The following is a 6,200-nucleotide window of genomic DNA, read 5'->3' on the forward strand; positions in this document are numbered from 1 at the left end:
TTCAGTATGTTAGTATCTGAACACAGCCAAGGACTTGTTTATCTACTACAGATGAACTACTAGCATATAGTATACAGTCATTAAGTATGTAGTATTCAGTATGTTAGTATCTGAACACATCAAGGACTTGTTTATCTACTACAGATGATACCGTACAGTAAAACACAAGCATGTCTTTGTTTAGAAAAGAGTCAGGAAGTAAGAATCAATGAATGACTTCCTCAATAGTTAATTGCTGCATCACATAGTAGTTTCTGATAGGACTGTTCGCTGTGTTTTTTTGTTTTTTGTTTGTAGTTGATTTTGAAATTGTCAAAGTTTTTTGTACGATTGTTAATTGACCACTTACGTCTAACAGGACAGGTCTCTTCAGCAATATGAAACATTTTCATTTGTGACGGTTCTACTATTGATGGATTGAAAGGTATGTAACTGGCCCTAACAAAACAAACATCCATTTTAGTTTTTATCGCTGGCCTAACTTTGTGTGTTGTGCAGTTGTATTGTTTAACCATTAAAACACAGATGGCCTCATCCTCTTGTCCTGTTTTATACTGATGCTGAAATGTGTATTCTATTCTACTGACACGTTTACTTTATGGTCCTATTTTCTTCTCTTGTATTATTTCTTCTTGTTGTTGCATTGTCCAGAAGGAACCTGTAAGTAAGCATTTCGTTGGACGTTGTGTACCGTGTGTATCCCGTATCTACGACTATTAAAACTTGAAACTTATCAAGGTTAGGTTGTGTTTTGGAAACAGAACAAACACCAGAATTCCTCTAACTGAGAATGAATCCAATGATTTGCATTTCAAATCTTCTGTTTCATATTCTCTTTTTCACATTTAAAAAAAAAAAGTTTGCTATTCACTTTTGTGATATTTAAAAGGGCAATCTGCAGTTGGAACAATAACAAAGCGGCCACCCCTCCCCTCTACATCTGCACTGCTTGCTGTTTGGGGTTTTAGGCTGGGTTTCTGTACAGCACTTTGTGACATCAGCTAATGTAAAAAGGGCTTTATAAATAAATGTGATTGATTGATTTGGTAAACAGCTTAGGGATGGGCCTGGAGAAATGTAACCATTCTCAGAATAATAGACAGCGCTATGGATACAAGGGCTGACCATCCATGATATCAACATTATAGTTATAACCATGTTATGAGGCTAACATTGTTTGTGAGCTTATATTTTGGGTTCTGATGGGATACGACAGTTGAAATAAGCTCATGACACATTCATAAGTTATATTCTTCAAGAATCAATGGGTGCATATAATTATTTTATAAGTCTAAAAATGGATGTAGCAACCACAGATTGCCCATTTAAAGTCTTATTCCCCCTTGTTTTCCACTACCCCGTCTCGCCTTGACTTGTTTCATTTTCACTATTGTTTTTCAACAAGCCTTTAGCGTTGAGCATTAGTGCTTTTTGAGGTCGGTTTCGGTTTTGATCATTTTTTTTAAACATTGAATGCGTTAATAGAAATTCCAAAGCCAAAAATAGTGAGCATTGAATTTCAAAAACATTGAACATTTTCCATTGTCTCTGTCAGGTTCACATTAGGTAAACATCAATAGAAAAATAGGAAATTACTATGAAATTATAAAATATTTCAGTTGTGAATATTACTTAGGTTTTATTGGATGACTTTATAATTGTTTATTCTTTAAAGTCGGCATCTCATCTCTCCCTCTCTCTTTCTCACTCCCTCTCCCTTTCTCTCTCCCTTTCTCCCTCCCTCTCTCTCTCCCTTTCTCTCTCCCTTTCTCTCTCCCTTTCTCTCTCCCTTTCTCCCTCCCTCTCTCTGTCCCTTTCTCTCTCCCTTTCTCTCTCCCTTTCTCCCTCCCTTTCTCCCTCCCTCTCTCTCTCCCTTTCTCTCTCCCTTTCTCCCTCCCTTTCTCTCTCATTTCATCTCTTTAAAGTCATCATCACCCTCTCCCTTCCTCTCTCTCTCCCTTTCTCCCTCCCTCTCTCTTTCCCTTTCTCCCTCCCTCTCTCTCTCCCTTTCTCCCTCCCTCTCTCTCTCTCTTTCTCTCTCCCTTTCTCTCTCATTTCATCTCTTTAAAGTCATCATCTCATCTCCCTCTCCCTTCTTCTCTCTCTCCCTTTCTCCCTTCCTCTCTCTCTCCCTTTCTCCCTCCCTCTCTCTCTCCCTTTCTCCCTCCCTCTCGTTCTCCCTTTCTCCCTCCCTCTCTCTCTCCCTTTCTCCCTCCCTCTCTTTCTCCCTTTCTCTCTCCCTCTCTCTCTATTTCTCTCTCCCTTTCTCTCTCATTTCATCTCTTTAAAGTCATCATCTCATCTCCCTCTCCCTTTCTCCCTTCCTCTCTCTCTCCCTTGCTCTCTCATCTCATCTCTTCTCAGGCAGTAGCAGTCTGCCAGCCAGTTATCTATGTGCTCCTGATACTGTACTGTCTTCAGTCATCCTATTTAGCAGTGGTGGAAAAAAGTACCCAATTGTCTTACTTGAGTAAAAGTAAAGATACCTTAATAGAAAATGTCTCAATTAAAAGTGAAAGTCACCCAGTAAAATACTACTTTAGTAAAAGTCTTCAAGTATTTGTTTCATAATATACTTAAGTGTCAAAAGTAAAAGTATGAATCATTTCACGTTTCTTATATTAATCAAACCAGACGGCACCATTTTTTATTTATATTAATTGTCAGATAACCAGATAACCAGGGGCACAGTCCAACACTCAGACATCATTTACAGATAACCAGATAACCAGATAACCAGGGGCACAGTCCAACACTCAGACATCATTTACAGATAACCAGATAACCAGGGGCACAGTCCAACACTCAGACATCATTTACAGATAACCAGATAACCAGGGGCACAGTCCAACACTCAGACATCATTTACAGATAACCAGATAGCCAGGGGCACAGTCCGACACTCAGACATCATTTACAGATAACCAGATAACCAGGGGCACAGTCCAACACTCAGACATCATTTACAGATAGCCAGGGGCACAGTCCAACACTCAGACATCATTTACAGATAACCAGATAGCCAGGGGCACAGTCCAACACTCAGACATCATTTACAGATAACCAGATAACCAGGGGCACAGTCCAACACTCAGACATAATTTACAAACAAAGCATGTGTGTTTAGTGAGTCCTCCAGATCAGAGGCAGTAGGGACGACCAGGGACGTTCTCTGTTTAGTGAGTCCTCCAGATCAGAGGCAGTAGTGATGACCAGGGATGTTCTCTGTTTAGTGAGTCCTCCAGATCAGGGATGACCAGGGATGTTCTCTGTTTAGTGAGTCCTCCAGATCAGAGGCAGTAGGGATGACCAGGGATGTTCTCTGTTTAGTGAGTCCACCAGATCAGAGGTAGTAGGGATGACCAGGGATGTTGTCTTGAGAAGTGGGTGAATTGGACCATTTTTCTGTCCTGCCAAGCATTTGAAATGTAACGACTACTTTTGGGTGTCAGGGAAAATGTATGGAGTTAAAAGTACATTATTTTCTTTCGGAATTTTGTGAAGTAAAAGTTGTCAAAAATACAAATATTAAAGTAAAGTACAGATAAAAACGAGTTAAGTAGTACTTTACTTAAGTAATTTACACCACTGCTATTAAGCCTGCCTGCCTCAGTATGCTGTAGAGCTGTCTGCCAAAATTCAAAAGGCACTGGCACATCAGAGCTATCTTTGTTGCAGGTGGTAACAGTTGAATAAGATGAGAACAAAGAAGAAACCCACACACTGCTCTTTATTAAGCTTTAAGCATCGCCCTCAAGGACTTCGTCTGAGCTTTTGTGAGTGTTTAAAAAAAAAAAAATTGCACCCTTATGTAATTTGCTCCCTTATTTGGGAGCAGCAGGTAGCCTAGTGGTTAGCGCATTGGGCCAGTAACCGAAAGGTTGCTGGATCGAATCCCCGAACTGACAAAGTAAAAATCTGTCGTTCTGCCCCTGAACAAGGCAGTTAACCCACTGTTCTCCGGTAGGCCGTCATTGTAAATACAAATGTGTTCTTTAACTGGCTTGCCTAGTTAAATAAAAGTTTAAAAAATAAATAAATATGTAAACATTGCTCAACCTGCATCGAATGGGGTTGGAGTCGGGGAAAATAAGCATCTGTTTTCCAAATATAACAATGTGCATTTCATAAATATTCTAATAAAGTGTGTACATAAAACATAGCTCTGTCTGAATAAATCATTTTACTAGTAGATAAGGCATACTTTCACAAACTGTCACTATCCTACTCATCATAGTGTTGTGTACTTTCCTCATGTGGTCTATGAGGTCTGTGAGTATCTAACCTAACATAGCAGGCGTAACAGTGTAAAAAACTGCCCCAATGAATTATAGTCAGTGTAGTTAACACATTCTTATGCTGAACTAGCTTGAATATTTGCTAAAGTTCAAGCCATATTCAGGACATAAAGTTCAAACCATATTCAGGACGTACAGTTCAAACCATATTCAGGACATACAGTTCAAGCCATATTCAGGACGTACAGTTCAAACCATATTCAGGACATACAGTTCAAGCCATATTCAGGACGTACAGTTCAAACCATATTCAGGACATACAGTTCAAACCATATTCAGGACGTACAGTTCAAACCATATTCAGGACATACAGTTCAAACCATATTCAGGACATACAGTTCAAACCATATTCAGGACATACCTTGGTTGCTCAACTAAAGGTTTTGAGATTATGCCGCAGGATTTAGAGGTAATTTGTGGTTTAGTACGGTACCCAGCGTCACTGCTTCATTGCTCCAGACCACCACAAGGGGGAGTTAGAGCACTGATTATGCTTTTGGGTCCCGTGGGGCTAATGTGTCTCTAACTGACAATGAATGAATGGGCGATATAAACCAAATAGAAACTGATAATTGTCCACGACTTCAAAATGTGAATTTCAATGAACTGAATGATGAGGATGAAGAAGGTGATTGAATTTAGAACAATAGTGTAAGACTTGATATTCCTCTGTCCGGCACGTACACCCGGAAAAATACACACAAATACACTATTTTTTGGGTCAATGGGTGTGTGGTGAAAAATGTCTCCAAACAAGACGAATGCACAATAAAAGGGTTTGCATATAAGACTTTACAAGTGTTACCAGCTTGGACTTTTGTACTAGGAGTTTTGAAAATTCACCACATGCTTGTGGAAATAGCACCAACGACATTTTTTTTTAAATCTGTGAAAAACCGTGTGTGTGTGTGTGTGTGTGTGTGTGTGTGTGTGTGTGTGTGTGTGTGTGTGTGTGTGGTGTGTGTGTGTGTGTGTGTGTGTGTGTGTGTGTGTGTGTGTGTGTGTGTGTGTGTGTGTGTGTGTGTGTGTGTGTGTGTGTGTGTGTGTGTGTTTGTGGACTCTGAACCGTAGGAAGGGGAAACTAGGGGTTTATGCAGGAAACCTATGTCCCTCTTACCCTGAAATTGAAGCTGAAGAGGGTGGGGGTATATGTGGATTATAAGGAGAGGCTGGTGTCCTTTTACAATGTAACCACTAAGGAACCTTGTCATATCTACTCTCACACAAAGTCCAACTTCTCAGGAGAACCACTCCGTCCATTCTTCAGAACATGGGACTCCAGGTCTAATGTCCTTAGGATCATTAATACTGATGATGGTTCTGAACAGGGCTTGTACGGAGAAACAAGCAGTGAGGAGGCACTGTGATTGAGTAGAAACAAGCAGTGAGGAGGCACTGTGATTGAGTAGAAACAAGCAGTGAGGAGGCACTGTGATTGAGTAGAAACAAGCAGTGAGGAGGCACTGTGATTGAGTAGAAACAAGCAGTGAGGAGGCACTGTGATTGAGTAGAAACAAGCAGTGAGGAGGCACTGTGATTGAGTAGAAACAAGCAGTGAGGAGGCACTGTGATTGAGTAGAAACAAGCAGTGAGGAGGCACTGTGATTGAGTAGAAACAAGCAGTGAGGAGGCACTGTGATTGAGTAGAAACAAGCAGTGAGGAGGCACTGTGATTGAGTAGAAACAAGCAGTGAGGAGGCACTGTGATTGAGTAGAAACAAGCAGTGAGGAGGCACTGTGATTGAGGAGAAACAAGCAGTGAGGAGGCACTGTGATTGAGGAGAAACAAGCAGTGAGGAGGCACTGTGATTGAGGAGAAACAAGCAGTGAGGAGGCACTGTGATTTAGGAGAAACAAGCAGTGAGGAGGCACTGTGATTGAGTAGAAACAAGCAGTGAGGAG

General features: G+C 40.8%; 1 protein-coding gene across 1 annotated transcript in view; it reads left to right on the top strand.

Moving 5' to 3' along the window:
* LOC106593603 (tetraspanin-18B) overlaps window positions 1-534 on the top strand; it is a 252,528-nt gene extending 251,994 nt beyond the window's left edge. The window contains exon 9 of the mRNA XM_045689719.2: window positions 1-534. This exon is cut by the window's left edge and continues 4,705 nt beyond it. The gene's annotated coding sequence lies outside the window, so the exon portion shown is untranslated.
* Window positions 535-6,200: the final 5,666 nt, after the last annotated feature.

The sequence above is a fragment of the Salmo salar genome, chromosome 11 (genome assembly GCF_965601325.2).
Source record: "Salmo salar chromosome 11, fSalSal1, whole genome shotgun sequence".
NCBI classification, from domain to species: Eukaryota; Metazoa; Chordata; class Actinopteri; order Salmoniformes; family Salmonidae; genus Salmo; species Salmo salar.